Source organism: Drosophila nasuta, chromosome 3 (assembly GCF_023558535.2).
Source record: "Drosophila nasuta strain 15112-1781.00 chromosome 3, ASM2355853v1, whole genome shotgun sequence".
In the NCBI taxonomy this organism is placed as follows: domain Eukaryota; kingdom Metazoa; phylum Arthropoda; class Insecta; order Diptera; family Drosophilidae; genus Drosophila; species Drosophila nasuta.
Window position 1 is genome coordinate 55047555 of NC_083457.1, and position 20409 is coordinate 55067963.

General features: G+C 38.6%; 1 protein-coding gene across 6 annotated transcripts in view; it reads left to right on the top strand.

Annotated features, from left to right (window-relative positions):
- The first annotated feature begins 339 nt into the window (after nucleotides 1-339).
- The window catches only part of LOC132793619 (BAI1-associated protein 3), a 64750-nt gene continuing 44680 nt past the window's right edge, over nucleotides 340-20409 (top strand). For 3 of the 6 annotated variants that reach the window (XM_060803621.1, XM_060803624.1, XM_060803626.1), the window contains exons 1-2: nucleotides 11554-11857; nucleotides 11910-12541. The gene's annotated coding sequence lies outside the window, so the exon portion shown is untranslated. Of the gene's footprint in view, nucleotides 771-1381; nucleotides 1588-11553; nucleotides 11858-11909; nucleotides 12542-20409 lie in introns of those variants that run through there. The other 3 variants (XM_060803623.1, XM_060803625.1, XM_060803627.1) reach the window with 2 other exon arrangements.

Consider the following 20409-nt stretch of genomic DNA (forward strand, 5'->3'; position numbering starts at 1 on the left):
AAAAAAAATCGTTTTGTTCAAATTAATGAAATGTAAAGTTCCAAATGAATTTAAATATTTAATCAAAATCTTCCACAATATTTAAGACAGTTAAATATGACTACAATATATAAAAATAAATATTACTTTTTAAATATATTGAAATTTTTAAAAACTCGGAAAGTTTAATAAAATATAAAAACTCCTAGTGTGCGTACTAGTTCAAAAGACATTTTTCAGGAGTATAGAAAATCGAAGATTTATTTATGACTGCAAAAAAAAGAAACATTTATTATTGAAATAATAAATATTATTCATGTTTCATTCCAAATTCAAATATTTTGTCTAACGGAAAAAGAAAGCTTCGAGGAGAAACATCGCTCACGCTCTCTTTGACTTCCAGTAACAAAACGCTTTCTCTCTCTCTCCCTGTCTCTCTGTTTTCACACTTCTCTCGAAAGCTGGCTCTCTCGTTGGGTACACATACTCGTACACATACTAAGGCAAGTTCTTATCAAACCAACGGGCAAGCAGCTGGAAGCAGACAGGCATACAGTTAAGCAGGCATTCAGGCAACCATTCGGGACTCGGGTGCAAGGATAACACGGGAGCAGACAGGCAGCACTTTATAAGGTGTAACACGAAACTGGAGCAATTCAGTTCGTAGTTGGCAGGCGTCGCATAAGGTTGCAACAACGAAGCAGCAGCAGCAGTGACAGCAGCAGTGGCAGCAGCAGTAGCAACAGCAGCAGCAGCAACGGTAGAAGAAGAAACAGGAGCAGCAGTAGTCAGTTAGTATGAAGGCAGTAGGCATACTGCTCGACACCAAGTACAAAAGCTGTGTGAATAAGTGACTAAATGAATGGCCATTGAATACACGGTCGTGAGTTTTAAAGTGCGAGCGCGAGCAACGTGAATGAAATGAAGTGAACCTAAAATGAAACTAAGCCGAATTGAAATTGAATAAATTTAATTGAAGTTGAAAATTAAAGTCGAGTCGGTTCGGTTCGCAAACGAAACAATTAAAAGCAAATTGTGGCATGTGGCATGCGAGCAAGATGAAGTTGAAGTGACCAGTGTCCTGAGTCCTGAGTCCTCTATATTCTCTGCATCCTGCTGACGCGTTGACTATGTGCATTTGCACATAATTGCAAACTGTTGCGTGGTCTGCAATTTAATTTTTTTTTATTACCATGACCGTAAAATAAAAACCCATTTGCCAACGACGTTTCTGCCACAGAGCAACGGCAACGGCAACGGCAACTGTTGCATATGCCCCACACCCACACTCACACTCACACCCACACATAACGTACACACTCGCACTATAACCCATTGGTTTTACGATCGGTTACGGTCGCCATGCCACATTAAGTTTGCTTTTGAATGTTTCCTTTTGCAGCCTGCTTCACGGCAATAAAAAAAAGGAAGAAAAATTTAAAAGTGCCCACACCCCAACGAATGAAATAAATTTAAAAATAATTGCAAACGAAACGACAAAAACTATTGGAAAATCAACAAATGAAATACGCAAATTAAAAAAAAAAAACTATCTCATACTGAATGCTGACCGTGAATCTGCTTTGAAAAGAAAACCGTGAAATTGAGGTGAGTCGTTATTGTTGCCACCAAAGGATACTTGACTTAATATATTTCGTACACTGTTTTTTAATTATGCTATCTACATTTATCATTAAATATTAATGAGTGTACTTTAAAACACAAAGCAATTAATCCGCTTAAATAATTCGTAAATAATTTTCGTTCGAGCATCGACTTCTGTTAAGTCTGCATGAACAAATTTTAGAGTAATTTCATAAAATTAGGTCGAATTTAGTTATGCATATTTTTTGATAATCGCATTGTTTGGAAATGCTTTGTTAAATTATTTGCGGCATAGGTAAATGAAATAACGACATAAACAGTATAATCTTATTGTGTACCAAAAGAGGAGATAAGAAGTTGACCAAAATAGTTTTAATAATATATGCAGAATAGTTACGTTAATTACTGGAGTTGATTACATTTATGTTTACCATTTTTAGTAATTTATCAATTTCGATATGAGCTTACTGACATCCTTAAAGTAGGCGGAACCAAATGTGTTTTTCTATTTGATTTGGCAAATGGGTATTTCCATGGTCACTTAAGCAATTTGCTTTATGTATTCATTTGCCATATTTGTGTCAATATTATTTAAGGCAACATATATAAAAAGAAGCCAAAATCTCTGTGGCATATTTGTGCAAGTGATGAAAAGCAAATAATGACCTTGTTTATTATCAAGGGGCCGTCGCGTTTACGAGTGTATGTGGGCATTATATAATGACCAGGGAGGCATGAACAAAGAGAAGAAGATAGAGAAAGAGCAAGAGATAGAGAAGGGCAATGAGAATATAGGAGCATAAACCTGACGCCGATAACGTTAACTACGCATATGCCGTGCAATTTGTTGCTCAGTTTTTTTTATCATTCGCATTTCATCGAATGACAGGGTGAGAAATGCGCAGCTGGTGTTGCCAGATACAACAGGCTTTGAGCAACAGTTACACATGTGTGGGAGTAAATATAGGGATAGGGACAAGTAGGCATCTTTCCAGCAATTAATTAAACCACAGACACACACACATATCATATGATGACTTCGCTTTATTAAAATGCGAACTACAAGCAAAACATCATAGATTTCCGATTGAAAATCGAACGTTATTTAATCTTCTAATCCAGTGCAAATCATAATTTTTGGCAAATTGTCCGTGCTGTGTGTTTACAACCTTTAAATTTTAAACTACAAGCAATATCATATATTTCGAATTGATAATTGAAAGTCACAATTTTCGAACTTGTAATGCAATTACGCCAAGTAAGGAAGAGTCCACTTGTTTAGCAGGTGACACACCTGTCGTATGAGTAATGTGTTTACGCCACGTGCTGTGCCACACACTCTCACTCACAGTGCAAACAATTAAAAGCAAAGAAAAACAGAGTAAATAACTGAGACAAAACATGCTTAACGTGCTTAAAAATGCTACTAGAATTTACCCTGTAAAGAAGTTTCTATGAGTCTTAAATCATAATTGCAAATTAAGCAGTATTTATTATGTTATTCTTTCTTCGAGAGTGGATTTTAATTGAACTATACAACGATAAATATGAATATACTAATGAAAAGTCAGATACCCTGTGAAATGCTTTTTACAGGGTGTTCGCATACAAAAGAAATGCTGAAGCCATTGGCACAAGGTGCGGGGTTTTCCCAACGGACGACACCAAGCTTTCATGTCAACTTTGTTAATTAAATGAAGCACTTAACATCGGCGACATATTTTGTCTGCCTCCTCCCTTGGCCATCTTAACCCCTTTTTGATGTCAGACGTTGCTGTCGCAGTTTTCAAATTGTGTTTATTCGCTGCCGTTGTTTTTCGACTGCATAATTTGTGCGAGTTCCATTTTAATGACTCACCCACTCGACCAGAAGTGGGAGCAGAGCTCAATGAATGCTACTCGGCCTACACAGTTTTTCTTTCTCTCTTTGTTTTTTTTTTCTGATTCGCGTTCAAATCATAATTTTCGTTATGCTTCCGTTTCTTAGCGTCGGCTACTTATGTATGTGTGTTCTTTAAGTGAACAACTTCAAAGACCCTCTTGACCGTTTCAAGTGTCGCCTTTGTATTATTGACTTCTGCTCTTTTCGCTGTTCTTGTAGCTGTTATTGTTACAATTTCTTTTTTAATTTGAGTTAGAATCCACAACATCCTCAAAACAAAGAATAGAAGAGAAAATCCCAAATAAACAGAAATTATGATGGATGTTTTGTGACATTTTTCCTGCAAACTTTTCTACTCATAATTATTTGTATATTTATTTTTATTGCATTTGTTAGTTGTGGTTTCTGTGGTCAGCTTACAGGCTTGTCAACCACACGAAGCAAAACAAACACAAAGACTTCTACATGCACACACACTTCTGCACTCTCTCATTTGGCAGTTGGAAACAACAATAAAAATATATGGAAATAGTTTTACATGCAGAAACTTTTGCCCTTAGGTGCAATGTGCCAAATAGTTGGGAATTTTTTACCAAAAGAAATGTGAATACTGCAGAGGAAGTACGTCCAACAGATATTTAAGGCATTAGAAGTGTAATAATGTAGGTGTCCAAAAGGTAATTAGAGCCAACGACAAAGTTAAAAATTCCGAAATAAAAGCAACATAGGAGTAATTAAAAAAAGTTTAAGTGCACTGAGTGACATTCGGGTTGCTTTTGTATTCATAACATCACATTTTTGACATTAAATAGTGATGGACTTGTGTTGCGCAACTTGTCGATAAAAGTTTTCATTTATAGTAGGAGCACAAAACAAAGAAGAATTATACAAGAAGTGAGTGTTCTTTTTGAAGTTGTGAGGTAGTTGTCTAAATTAAAGTTGCAAATTAAAGTTGCAAAGTTGCAAATAAACATCTGATTGTCACAAATCAAAGCATCAGCTGATGCGCCAAAGCCTTAATTAAGTTGGCAACTCCACTTAGCATAGCTCAACTGTTGAGTCTATCGAACGGGGAGTAAGTATTGCATTGATCCACACAGAGATGCTTTGAGCACTCACTAAGGGCAGCCATCTTCACTTATGCACTTTTTTTCACTGAGAACATTAATACATCAGACCAAAAATTTGCAAAGAAAAATTGCAAAAATAAATATAAAATAATACTGCAACCGAGAAAGGAATGCCAACACTTTTGGGCATTCGAGATTTTCTTTGTCCCAACTTGGATTGGCCGGCTCTTTTAGAGAATTTAGAATTGCTAAATTTTCTCTTTGCCACTGATTGGTAAGTAGTGTCAATCTGATTAGACCTTGCGGTAAAAATGTTATTTTATGCAGCTTATTGGTCATACCGCTGGCAATTGCACACGCTAGACCCTCCATAGAGTGTAATAGGTGTTGCACATTGCGGTCCTCGCCTTCCCCACCTGTTGAACAGGTGCCACTAGTGAAGCGCACGCGGATATTCACCCTAACCTGCAAGCCTAAGGGAGAATTGGTGAAGGCAGCGAACCTCGCTGCGAACAGCCAGCTAGAGTGGGAATAAGGCGATAATCTTGCGGCAGCAAATCTTCGCTGCAGATTATCAAACGGTATTCGATAGCGGCTCAGCGAAGGCGATACTAGAGACGTTCAAAGGAGCGTAGATCTTCCGGCGAGAGATCTACGGCTCCACAAAAAACACGCCGGCACCATCTGCATTGGATTGTTTTCGTTCGCAAAATGCACTAAGAGTGCCAACATGGTTTGCTAAATTGAATAATTAAATTGAATTTGTATTAGTACTTGTCAAAAATCGACTAACTCATTTTTTCGACTTTTTGTACAGCCAACATGGGGTTCATAGGGATTTGAAAGCCTGATAACCATAACCCTTTATCATCTTTAACAGCTAACATCAACAAGCATATATGCTACGACGGATTCATCAGTTATCAGGCCTGCTAACATCGATGGAAAGTGCGTAAGTACGGCATAGCCGTGTCTATATTATAGTTGATTGGGGTTGTGATTGTGAGGTTCTCAATTCCGTGTGTTCCGTGTTGGTTCTCTATCTTTCGTATTATTAAGTCATGAAGACAACCGTTTAAGTAAAACAAACTAACGTAACGATAAATAAAGGCTCAATAAATCAAGCACTATTGTTAACTAGAGATAATTTTTATAAACAAAATGAAGTATGTTTATTAAATTACTGTATATCATGGAGAAGAAAACAATAATGTGTTAAACTTTTAATTCTAATTGGGCACTGAATGTGCGAGCGTTTGAGATAATGCGAGATGAGTACTGTCCCTCTCCCCTAGTATTACACTCTGTCTACACTTTAATTTATGATGACTTACTACCCAGTCGAAGCCAAAGACCCACCCCAGCCCTGAACTGAGCCGGCAAGTTAGCTAGACAGAGTAGGCTTAGACGAGTAGAACCTCGTGGTGTTCGTCACATAATTAAATGGCGCCCAACTCGTGAGGCCTATGGAAAATGTGCCCAAAATAAAAATTTCGTCATCAAAATATTCATTCTTTTTATTGAAAACATAGATGTATGAATTTTCTGCCTTCTGGATTGGCTGTTTACTGATGAGAAAGTCGGAAGCAGACCAGGCGAAAAGAACATACATAGCGGATTCATTAATTGATAGTGTTATCAATGAATTAAACCTGCTAAATACAATTTTCTGGCCAATAATGTGATTAAGGAAATTTTTTGTAGAATTGGATGAATTTCGATTCTCTACCGAATCATTGTTAGGCCCAGTACACAATATTGTGTTGTGGTATTGAAATCGAGAATTGTTCAGTATTGGTTAATATCGATCTGTTCCTCTTTCAATCACAAACACTCATCAAATACGTTACTAATTAAAGTAGATTCAGACTCTCAGTACACACTTCGCATTGTCTTAAAATCGCATTGAAGGGTAAGTCCCAAACTTAAAACTTAAAACTTGAACACTATATTATCGCATATCGTAAACCTATTTTTGTCAATTACCTTGTCAATATCGAATACCGTACTAGTTCACATTCATACTTAAATTCATTATGCCGGTTACTCGCAGCCACGAAAACCTCGCATCAGCTAGTTCATTAATTCTTTGCAAAATTTGCAATGATTTAAAATCGTCTGAATTTGAATTAGTAAAAACTCCTTGTAGTCATAACTTTCACTCCGAATGTATATCCAATTGGCTCAATACTAGCGAAACTTGTCCAACTTGCAAAAGCCGTGCAGGATAGGAGATATTTTTGGCTCAGAACAATCTGAAGGGTTAAGCATGCTTCATACAGTTGCAGCACCCCCAATTTCACGCGATGCCTCGAGCCGCTGGCACTAAACCGCGAGATCGACCAAAACAAGAGCTAATCAGAGAGAGAATCTCATGAGAAATGCCGCACAATCTCCTTCTTGGCAACATAGGGCAAGCTTAGAACAAAATGTACCTACTTCCAGGCAGCATCAAAATGCTGCGCGAGAAAGTCGCTTACCCCGAGCATCAACAGGAAGTACAACCACACCCGTTCCAGCTGTGTCTGAACAACGAGTTCAAGGACTTATCACTTCTTCACTCGATAACTTTCGAGCGGAACTAGTCGCTACTATCGCTGATCAGGTTGAATTTGCCTTTAGAAACTTAAATATTGCCGCCCAACCGCCAATAGTTCGTTCCGAGGAACCGCAATTGGAATGGGATAACGAAATTCCAGATCAGAATAACGAAGGATTGGGGCAATCAGGAAATATATCTGGTAGTCTCGATCGGCCTGACCGAATTTCTAGTACCATTGTTAATTGGCATCTTAAGTTCAGTGGTACACCAACTGATATACCAATCGACGACTTTATATATCGAATAAATTGCTTGACCTCTCGTTGTTTGAGCGGAAACTTTGATACGTTGTATCAGTTTGCTCACTTACTATTCTCAGGTCCAGCGTTAACCTTCTATTGGAGATTTCATCGTAGCTCTCATCATAGGAATTGGTATAATCTTTGTTCTCGTTTATGCGAAAGATACCAAAATCAAAGAACCGATGAAGACATAAAAGATAGCTTACGGCGCAGGAAACAAAAGTTTAATGAACCTTTCGATGAATATTTGGATGCTATGTTGAACATAGCAGATACGCTTAATTCTCGTCTATCCGATACCGAATTGGTCTCTTATGTTAAACAGAATTTGAAACCAGATCTTCGACATGAACTGTTACATGTTCCAATTTCAAATTTAGCTATCCTTCGTAGAGAATGTCACAAACATGAAGAATTCTACTCCCAACTGCCTAAACATCAAAATCGATCGAATAACCCCAACCGAGTTATTCATGAGATTGCTTTAGAAAAAGACCTGGAGTTAGGCTCTGAAGATGAAAACTCAGAATCAGCAGATGTAAATGCTATGAAGTATTCTGATAATTTCAAATGCTGGAATTGCGATGAAATTGGTCATCGTTACCAGGATTGCCTGAAATCACGTCGCATATTTTGTTATGGATGTGGAAAACTTGACACATATAAACCAAACTGTACAAAATGTAAAACCAAACAGGAAAACTCGCAGAAGGGTATTCGCTTACCACCAAAAGCGGATATCCGCAATTAAAAATAGAACCAAATTCTCTAGAGTATTCTCAACCACCTGCTATATCGAATAACTTACCTGACTTACAAATTCATCGACATTTTATACCTTATCATTTGCGATTAAGAAAAATACACACATCTCCAAAATCGCGTGCTGCTCATCGTATGCATACATTTTGGTCGAAAAAGCGTGTACTAAATTCTTATAGGATATCAGCTATCGTAAATAAAGACAACGATATACGACCCTTTACTTACCTCAACATTCTCGATCAGCGTTGTTTGGCCTTGCTCGATAGCGGAGCAAATAAAAGCGTGATCGGAGGAAACTTAGCAAAGTACATTCTTGAAAATAATATTAACTATCTTAAATCCAAAGGATTTGTTAAAACTGCTGATGGACAACCTCAAAAGGTCGCTGGTACCATTAATCTTCCAATCGAATATAATTCGACAAAGCAATCGTTTGAGTTCCTAATTGTTAGCGCCATCACGCAAGATGTTATTTGCGGAATTGACTTTTGGAATAAATTTGGAATTTCTGTTAGTTATGTTAATGCAGTAACTGAATCTGAAATTGAAAATGAAACGATACCCAAATTGTCTCTTACAGTAATGCAAAACGCAGATTACAAGCAGTTGTTGATTTTTTCCGTCATGCGAAAGGGACGGCTTAGGAAAAACAACACTTCTTGAACATTCTATAGACACAGGAGATAGTACTCCCATTAAACAAAGATACTATCCCATATCTCCAGCTAAAGAAAAGCGACTTTGTGCCGAGATTGACCGCATGTTACGTTTAGGAGTAATAGAAGAAGCTTCGAACTCTGCATGGTCCTCGCCTGTGGTTTTGATTGTTAAACCTGGCAAAGATCGTCTATGTCTTGATTCTCGAAAGCTAAACGCAGTGACGAAGAAGGACGCATATCCCATGCCTAGCTTAGAAGGTCTTCTAAGTCGATTGCCATCTGTTAAGTGCATTTCCAAAATCGATTTAAAAGATGCCTTTTGGCAAATTTCTCTAGACAAAGAAGCGCGACCAAAAACTGCTTTTACGGTACCAAATAGACCCTTGTATCAGTTTACTCGGATGCCATTTGGCTTGTGTAACTCACCTCATACAATGTGTCGTCTTATGGATCAAGTAATTCCCTATGACATGAAGGAACACGTATTCGTATACCTAGATGATCTATTGGTCATGTCCTCTAACTTTGAAGACCACTTACTGCATCTGACCGAAGTGGCAAATAGATTACGAAAAGCGGGACTAACAATAAATGTTACCAAAAGTCAGTTTGGAATACGAGAAGTAGATTACTTAGGCCATGTAGTAGGAGAAGGCACACTTCGAGTAAATCCAATGAAAGTGCAAGCCGTTTCCGAATTTCCGGTGCCACAGTCCAGACGCCAACTGAGACGATTCCTGGGCATGACTGGTTGGTACCAGCGTTTTATTCCCCAGTACTCAACGGTCATCTTTGAACTAACAGAGCTGCTAAAAGGAAAGAAATTTGAATGGAATGAAGAGGCCCAACATGCGTTCGAAGCAATAAAACATAGACTATGTGCTGCTCCGTTTTTGCGTCATCCCAACTATGAGTTGCCATTCATAGTGCAATGTGACGCTTCAACATATGGCATCGGCGCCGTATTAGCTCAACTTGATGCAGAAGGCAACGAACTACCCATTGCATATATGTCGAAAAAGTTGAACAAAGCACAACGAAATTATTCTACAACGGAATTAGAATGCTTGGCAGTTGTATTAGCCATTAAGCGATTCCGTATGTATATAGAAGGCCAATCATTCAAAGTTATAACCGATCATGCAAGTCTGAAATGGTTGATGAATCAAACAGACCTTCATGGCAGACTTGCTCGGTGGGCGTTAAAGCTACAAGGAATGGATTTTCAGATCGAACATCGAAAGGGCAGTCAAAATGTAGTCGCTGACACTCTTTCCAGAGCATTCGAAGAAAATGTAGATGTTGTTGAGCTCGAAATACTACCAGAGATAGATTTAAACTCGGATGCATTTCTCGAAAGTGATTATGTCGAGTTAAAAGAGAAGATGAGCAAATCCAATCTTCCGGATTTCAAAATCATAGACGGATATTTATATTACAGAGCAGTATTGCCTTCCGACGTCAGCGAAGATATTGGCGATGGCTGGAAACTGTACGTCCCTACATCTCTCAGAAATTCGGTGATAGTTTCAGCTCATTGTACCCCAACGTCAGCACATTGCGGCACAGCGAAGTGTCTAGAACGCATTCGTAGGCATTTTTATTGGCCACGAATGGTAGTGGAAGTGCGAGACTTTATTAGCAAATGCGAAATATGTCAAACCTCAAAATACCCGACACAAAATCTAAAGCCGCCAATGGGTATTCAAACAATTAGTGAGCGAGTATTTCAAAGACTCTACATAGATTTCATAGGTCCGTTTCCACGCTCAAAACTTGGTAATATTGGAATTTTTATCATCCTAGATCATCTTTCAAAATTCACATTTCTTATACCAGTTAAGAAATTTTCGACTTTAATAATCATTGATCACTTGCGCAACACTGTATTTAACTGTTTTGGCACACCAGAGTTCATAATCAGCGACAACGGCACTCAGTTTAAAAGCCGAGAATTCGCTGCATTTTTGTCTTCGTATGGTATCAAACACATGTTCACTGGAGCATATTCCCTCAAAGTAATGCAGCTGAAAGAGTCAATAGATCCATTAATGCGGCGTTAAGATCATTTATTCGTTCAGACCAGCGAGAATGGGATATATATGTTAGCAGTATCAATTGTGCTCTACGCAATAACATACATCAATCGATAGGCGCGTCACCGTACTATGTTGTATTTGGACAACATATGATGACGCATGGTAAAGACTACACAGTACTTAAAAATTTGAATCTCTTAAGTGAAGGAACTGCTCGACTCGATCGTGCTGACAAATTTTCTAAAATCCGTGCTGATATTCACAAATATCTGAAAAAGGCATATGAAAAGAATCAGAGATCGTATAACTTTCGTACTAAACAACGAACCTTTGAAGTTGGCCAGACAGTAATTAAGCGTAACTGGGCACTGAGCAATATGGCACACAATTTCAACGCTAAGCTTGCACCAGTCGGCCTTAAGGCACGAGTAAAACGAAAAATTGGACAGGCCTTATACCTATTAGAAAATTTAGAGGGCAAGGAAATTGGTCAATTTCATGCTAAAGACTTGTGGGAATTCAAAGAGTAACTACCTTCTTTCAGATTTTACGTCTTCGATTGAACTCTCGATTAAAATCTGCTGTTGTGAGGTAGTTGTCTAAATTAAAGTTGCAAATTAAAGTTGCAAAGTTGCAAATAAACATCTGATTGTCACAAATCAAAGCATCAGCTGATGCGCCAAAGCCTTAATTAAGTTGGCAACTCCACTTAGCATAGCTCAACTGTTGAGTCTATCGAACGGGGAGTAAGTATTGCATTGATCCACACAGAGATGCTTTGAGCACTCACTAAGGGCAGCCATCTTCACTTATGCACTTTTTTCACTGAGAACATTAATACATCAGACCAAAAATTTGCAAAGAAAAATTGCAAAAATAAATATAAAATAATACTGCAACCGAGAAAGGAATGCCAACACTTTTGGGCATTCGAGATTTTCTTTGTCCCAACTTGGATTGGCCGGCTCTTTTAGAGAATTTAGAATTGCTAAATTTTCTCTTTGCCACTGATTGGTAAGTAGTGTCAATCTGATTAGACCTTGCGGTAAAATGTTATTTTATGCAGCTTATTGGTCATACCGCTGGCAATTGCACACGCTAGACCCTCCATAGAGTGTAATAGGTGTTGCACATTGCGGTCCTCGCCTTCCCCCCCCACCTGTTGAACAGGTGCCACTAGTGAAGCGCACGCGGATATTCACCCTAACCTGCAAGCCTAAGGGAGAATTGGTGAAGGCAGCGAACCTCGCTGCGAACAGCCAGCTAGAGTGGGAATAAGGCGATAATCTTGCGGCAGCAAATCTTCGCTGCAGATTATCAAACGGTATTCGATAGCGGCTCAGCGAAGGCGATACTAGAGACGTTCAAAGGAGCGTAGATCTTCCGGCGAGAGATCTACGGCTCCACAAAAAAAAAACACGCCGGCACCATCTGCATTGGATTGTTTTCGTTCGCAAAATGCACTAAGAGTGCCAACATGGTTTGCTAAATTGAATAATTAAATTGAATTTGTATTAGTACTTGTCAAAAATCGACTAACTCATTTTTCGACTTTTTGTACAGCCAACATGGGGTTCATAGGGATTTGAAAGCCTGATAACCATAACCCTTTATCATCTTTAACAGCTAACATCAACAAGCATATATGCTACGACGGATTCATCAGTTATCAGGCCTGCTAACATCGATGGAAAGTGCGTAAGTACGGCATAGCCGTGTCTATATTATAGTTGATTGGGGTTGTGATTGTGAGGTTCTCAATTCCGTGTGCTCCGTGTTGGTTCTCTATCTTTCGTATTATTAAGTCATGAAGACAACCGTTTAAGTAAAACAAACTAACGTAACGATAAATAAAGGCTCAATAAATCAAGCACTATTGTTAACTAGAGATAATTTTTATAAACAAAATGAAGTATGTTTATTAAATTACTGTATATCATGGAGAAGAAAACAATAATGTGTTAAACTTTTAATTCTAATTGGGCACTGAATGTGCGAGCGTTTGAGATAATGCGAGATGAGTACTGTCCCTCTCCCCTAGTATTACACTCTGTCTACACTTTAATTTATGATGACTTACTACCCAGTCGAAGCCAAAGACCCACCCCAGCCCTGAACTGAGCCGGCAAGTTAGCTAGACAGAGTAGGCTTAGACGAGTAGAACCTCGTGGTGTTCGTCACAAAGTTTAATTTTAATATTTCAAATTATTTGTATGTATTGTATTGAAAGTAATATTTCATAGTTGGCCCAGCGTGAGAAGTCATTATAATTGTATTTATAAAGTTGAATAACAATTTAATTCAAATTAGAATAGAAGGGAAATATCTTGGCAACTGCAGATTGATAGCTTATGAATATTCACATACTCATCGATTGTAATCTGAGATTCAATTTGCAAAATTGCTATTGTTTGTGTAAAGAATGCTTGGCTAATCTCTTGAGCTATTTATGTCCTTGTATTGGGCGTATTCATTTCTTAGTCCATTATATATTTATAGTTGAATAACAGGAAAGATTCATTTGGTCTCTGTATAATGAGATGAAATTGAATACATTGCGCTGCAAGAGGGCCACATGACGACAAGCTCCATCTCTCCACCTCCATCTTTATCTCCAGGACGCCCTCGTACTTGATGTCCTTTGCTAAGTGCTACCCGTGACAACAAATAACAAAAATACCAAATACTCACTCGTTTCTAATATATCTTGTGTCGTTCGTTCGGCTTTTTGTTTGGTAGCTCCCGCTGTGCTGACCTGTGTCACATACGTTTTCATGTCCTTGTCGCCCGCTGTGATTGAGTCCTTTCTACAGTGGGGAAATCAGAATTCAGAGAGGAAAGGATGGTAAAAAATCGATGAATCATAAGCAAAAATTTAACAACAACCAAAGAAATGGGCAATTAACCTTATCAAGCAACGTGACGCGTTACACCAAATGAAATAAAATACAAAAAAAAATATAAATAAATAAATGGGAAAAAATGTCAGGAGCTTCTTCTACTTTGTGTGTCGTTAAGAGCTATGGGCGAAATACCCTAAAAATACAAGTAGCGATGGTTGCTCAAATTTATGCCATTAGAGCAGACGGAATGCCAAAAGCAAAGGCCAACGGGCAACAGAGAGAGAGACAGAGAGAGAGAGAGAGAGAGAGAGAGGTGGGCAGCTGTCTGGTGGCAGGCGGCAAAGGACAAGACGAGTGGAAAGCAAGTGAAAGGTTATGGCAAAGCAAAAAAGCAATTTCAAATATTTTCGTTACCTGCTTGTAGAAATTTTTACGTCTTTCTGATTACGGCAATGCTGGCGTTTCATTCTTTTCCACATACCCTGTAAGCACACAATGCGACAAAGGGGTATGTGGGATCTTCGCGATTGTTTTTAAATCACTCGAGCTGCAGAGTATCTGCTCATCATCCAGTTGGCACGTATAGCATTCTTTGCAGCATTTTATTTTTTATTGTTGTGCTTGTTGTTGCGTAATTGTGCGCAAGAAACAGGCGATGAAATGGGTTATGTTAAGTGCGAATTGGAGGGGGAGGTGTTCACCCTAAAAATAAGAGAGAGAAACGCAAGGAGAAGGAGAATGGGACACACAAAAATTGAGAGAAAGAGAGAGGAGTGGAGAGTGTGGCGAGCACATGCTTCAGCTTAGGGGCCAAGCAATTGAATTTCTAAAGGAACACATTCCATACTTCGCTGCGTTAAGTGTCTCTTTGAGCATTAAATGTGAAAGACTGAAATATGCGAAATTCATAGAAGAGGCAAGATGGGACAAAATGCGACATAAAACGCGATGAACAATTAAAATTCAACAATAATATCATACTTTTTGGAGAGTCAAAAGCAAAGGCAAAATTTCTTTTTGGTCGTTGGGTTGCGTTGACAGCTGCAAGTTTTCCAAGAAAAACGAAAAGAAAATACTGCAAGATAAGCGAGGGACAAAAACCATAATCTAAAATGCAACTATTGCAGGGGACGGAAGTGGGGGACATAAAAAAGAAAATGGGTGAAATATTTGCTCACTTTGAAAATTAAACATTTGTTTTAAGTTTCTCAAAAGAATCCTTTAAGAAACTTGACGGACTGCAGTCTAAAAAGCACTCAATAAAAGTTTAAATATGTATATATTATTCTGCAGAGAGCGAGGGAAAGGTTTTATATATATTAGAACTTATTAAGAGCAGCTAAGTTAATAGAGATAAAACTTCGGACCAGTGGAAAACTTTTTTATACTTATCCAATTTTATAAGCTATTTTTTTTATTTTTTAATGGGCGTATTAAATATTTATTAATCAACTTCACTGTTTGTAAAGATTTCCTATATACGAAACATATTTCAAAGTTTTTGTATTATAAGTCCTAACAAAATATATTTGAAAATATTGTATGTCGTCTGACACTTTTTAGGCTTTTTAATAGGAATCAAAAAGTACATATGAATGGCGAATTTCGAGTAGGATTAAACTGCGTTTTTTTAAGTTGTATTCATGCGATGTGATGGTTTATTTTATGTTTACTGCATTCTTATTTCATGTACCGGGACAACTTGCAGCTTTGGCTGAAACTATTTTTAGCTTTTATGCAAGTACAAATGTCTGGAGGCAGCTGGAACTGAGAAGCTTTGCCACCAGCTCATTGTCTATAAATAGACACGCAGTTCCAACTGTTGCGCTGTTATCGCCGCCCTGCAAGGGAGGAGGGACGAGAGACTGAGTGTTCAGAGTCTATAAATAGCAGTGAGCCTTAACAGTGGCAAAGTGGTAAAAGCAGCATAAAATCCAATAAATGCTCCCCAAAGCAGGCTACCAAATTGCTTCGCGCTTATTGTCTTTAACGTATTTATGAGCACATATCGTTTGAGGATTGTGTGATTGTACAGTTGTACAGTCGATAGATTCAGTTGGCGAATGATGTATAAAGGCTTGTCGCATGATTGATTTATATGCCCAACGTTTATTATTAATGGCCAACAAGTCAATTGAAACGAGCCGCGGCAATTTCGAGTTGCCTCTCTTCACCTTCACCTCTCTCTGCTCCATCCGGTCAATGGCTCATTTAATATTGATAATGTGTAAGGCAAGGCACAGGATAAATAAATGCAGCTCGAAGCTTGTAGCTAATTGTGTCTCTCTTGGGAGCTTGCGGTCCACCCAACTTTTGCGGCGTTTACTCATATGCATAGTGGCAGCATGTATTGGGGGAAAGGGAACGGGCCTCATTAGCTGACAGCAGCAGCAGCACCAACTGTTAAAGTTCTGAGTCAGCAGGAAGTAAAGACAAAGTGCAAATTTCCTCTCTTTGTGTGCGTCCTAAGTTACTTAAAGTTGCCCTCAAGGCATATCCTGCCTGTACAGCCCCGTGCTCAGCTCATATCACTTGGCAAAACTTTTCTCAGCCAGATACACACGCATACACGCATACAGGGACACTCACCCATACGAACACACACACACACATGGCTGGTTTTAGCTAAACTTGACTCTTGTCCCAGTTGCGCCCAGGTGAGCGAGCGAACGCAGCTGACTGTTTTATAGCTCAATCATAATTTTTCACACTGTTAATGTGCAAATGCGATGCTTGGACGCACTTGACGCAGCACCAACACAGCCAAACAGACAAACAGACAGACACATATGCAAAAGAAAAGCGAGACAAGGCACACACAAGTGTGTGTAAAAAGTTGTTCAAGTGTTAAATGAGATAACGCAAACACAGCGTCACTGAAAGGTGGCTGCGAAAACCGTTTCCCTGCCTCTTCGTCTCTGTCTCTCTGTCTCATCTCACACACACTCCCTTAAACACTACAATATACCCATTTAACCACCCAACGACTCAGCTGACAGTCTGACAGTCTCTGCATCGTAATTATTAAAAACAATGCTCGCAAGTTCTTTAGGCTCAACAAAAATGCTGAGCTGATTTTGACAGGTCGCAAATCACATACTCTGTCTAGAATTGAGTGTTAACAAAATTCAAGTATTAAAATCATTTAATTATTTAGTTTTTTTTTTGTACTTCCAGTTATATATAGGGACAAAAACAGCCATAGCTATTTAATATTAACTTTTCAATGCACTTTAAATTATTTTAAAGCTCACTTCTTTGCATAAGATAGATAATGTGTTTGAAGGAAAAATAGATTCATTCCGGAAAATCTGTTCGAGTCTGCTTCAGACTCAATATTTTAATTCCACATAATATACTTGAATAAGTCATGCTGCCTAAAATACGTAAGTGTATCATATTGCCAGCAAGTTGTTAAGGATAAAGAGACTAAGATTATTATTGCACACTTTTGGGCTTGCGCTAAAGTTGCCAACTTCTTTGACATTCACTTTGATGCTCTCTCTAATTTATTGTTATGCTGACATTTTGATTGCGCTTTTTTGAGCAAAAAGTGCTCTTACACTTTAAGCATTTGCAAATATTTGTGCGCATCGCAGCCTTTCGTAAGTTTTCTGTACATTTGCCGAGTTAATTGAGTTTCCCAACTAGTGGTTAAAGAGAAAGTGTAAAGAAACGACAGAAGGGGAAAAATTATTAACATCTAACTTGGAACAATTTCAATAATGCCGCGTGTGAATTAATAAAGCTAATAAATAATCCAAAGAATGTTAAGAATTCGTTTATTAATAATCAGTAGCTGGAATTCTGCTTTGAGTTGCATATAAAACATGTTGGGGTACTTGCCATAACATTTCTCTTGCTCGTGCAGTATTAAAATGGCTGTGCATTTAAATATCAATAAAAATATATTTTACGTGTATTACAAATACATGAGTTAGGTTGAATTACTGCGTAAACTTAAATGAATAAATCAATAACTTTGTTTTAGAATTAAAATAAATGTATTTACACAATTTTGAACATTATTGAACCTAAAAAAAAAAAACAAATACAGAGATAAAAGCTTTAGAAATTGCCAAAGAAATTGAGTCATTTTCTTAATAATTGTCAAATTGTAATTTATCTCTCGTAGTGTTTTCTACTTTTTCCTAATGAAAATGACAACAAACCGCGTATTAGTTTTTGCCTTTCTCAATAAACAGTACGTATACTTAATATTTGTGCTTTGTGTTGATAGTTGCAGATAAACAAACACTTTTGGAAAGAAAGGTTGTTAGTAAATATTCAAGTACTTTCCTTGTCTGCTCTGGTGTTGTTTAGTTTTGGGTTGTCGTCCTTGCTCCGAGACAGACAATATTTGCATAGTTTGTGAGCATATGAGTACATGCGAGCAGACGAATCTCAATTTCGATTTATTGAATATGGAAAATGACGATAGGAGCGAAATGTTCGCCGTTCGTTAGCTTTGACTGTGACTTTGGCGTAGCTTATTAGTTTAAATTGTAAACAGGAAGTGCTGTGGCGACAGCGATGGCGATGGCGACAACGGATATAAAGGCAGTCAAAGTGGAGGGCGGACACGGACCAGGACGTGAAACAAGACAGGCGGCTTCAAGTTGCAGAGCGCCTGTCATTGCCAGTGGCGTAAAAGTTTTAAGTAGGAGATGGAAGATGGCTAACGGATGTGACGCGACTGTTGCTTGTACTGTGGGTGGGTGGAAGATGGGGCAAAGTCTTGGGCTTGTTGCAACTGTCAAGCATTTAGTTAACTCTTGGCGCTGTCCTTGTCATTGTCAGACCGAGTCGAAAACTCAAACCCGAAACGAGCACAAGTCTTTGCCTTAGGCCAACAATCCTCAATGCCAAGTTAAAGTTTGCGAGCCACAGGCGGCAGGCGAGGCATTCGTAACTTATTCAGCCTTTGCGTGCATTTTGCATGAGCTTTGGCTTCAGTTCTCCCTCGCTGAGACGCTTTTAACGGCTTAAGCATCGGCTTAAAATGCTGCCACACGCGACGTATGCGCAACGCCACTCAGCGACAACATAAAAAAAAAAAAAACAAACAAACAAAACAGCGAAAATTAATTAAAAATGCTTCAGTATTTTGGTTTTTATGTGCGGACTGCGCGCCAAATCTCTTAATTATGCTTAGCAGCAATATCAAACATCAAATCACTTGCACCCTCCACAATCCTCTTCTGCCACATCCATTGCGGTTTGTTTTATTTTCACTGCTTGTTGCAGCAAAAAAGATTCATTGATCAGGCTTATTCAGCTCCTTGAAAATTCGACTAACGCCATGCTCACATTACCTCAACTTGGATCACTCTTCCTTCATGCTGATGGTATCAATGTGCGTGATTTATTTCTATTTTCTTGCAAAACGTTATGCTGAGTGCCCCTGCCTCGTGTATCGTGTATCGTGCGTCGTGTTTCGTGTAACATGTCTACTGCTTTTTTAAATGAAAATACATACACAATTTTTAGGCAACATGAGAATAAAAGTTGCTTTTGTCAGTTGTCAAACAATGCGCATAATGCATGAGAAAAGAACCGTCTTTACCAACGTCTCCTTTTCCGCCTCAGCTCTCCTCCCCCATCTTTTCTGCTACAGTTTGCCCCTCGAATATGCTTCTGCACTCAGTGCGCATTTGAATGCCAGTTTTCTCTCCTGGTCCGCAAAGTTTTGTGTGTGTTTTGTGCAGGTTCCTGCACCCTGCCTCTCCTCTGCTGCCCCTCCTCTGACGTGACCTCATCCAGCCCCTGCTGCAGTCGTACATGCTGCTGAATAATGGACAGCTTATTTGGGCATTAAGCTTCTTTCAATAACGGACGAACAACGACAACTTTGATTGGAAAACTCAGCAGGACAAGCACACACCGGTCCAGCAGAGGAAAGAGAGATAGAGAGAAACCTCTCTCTCTCTCTCTCTCTGGGAGAGCTGATGGCAGGGTCAACATCTCATTTTCATGTCGTAATATTTTGTTGTTCTTTGCATTTTGCAAATCAATTACCAAACAATGCACAGACAAATACGTAAAAATTATACATAGAAACAATACAAAAACTTACAAATGCAACGAAGTATCACTATGAAATACCCTGTTTACCAGATTTGCTTTATATTCAACGAGAAAGAAAATTAAAGTGACATAGTATGGCGAGTTCATCGAGTTCTGAATTACAGGGCATACGCTGCGTATGCGTATTGGCGGGCTTGTTGGAAATTTGCCAACTGTCAGTCACGTACAAGTAGCAAGAAGATCGCACTTTATAAAGGTTAAAAACTTTACATGAAACTGACAAAAGCGACAGCCGAAACAAATGGCCAAGTTTTCGTATTTGGGCGCAAAGGCAAAAGTAGCGTTTGAGTTTAATGCGCACTAGGCTGCTCGTCTACTGTAGCAGATAACAACAATAGAAAATATGGCAAAATATATAAAAAAAATAAAGAAGTAAAAAAAAGGAATTCCACTGACAAGCGAAAGGCGAAAAGAGAGAAATGTAAATGCGTAGTAGAATGGCAACTGGCAACTGGGAAAAAACGGAAACAGAAAGTGGAAATGGTAACGGAAATACGGTCTATGTGATAGTACCAAACTGTAATATGAAAACTATGAATGATGAATTGCTAAACGCCAACAGCAGCAACAAACATATTGCATAAATATGCGCAGTTCCATTCACAGACGATGATGGATCCTTGTGACTGCAAATGC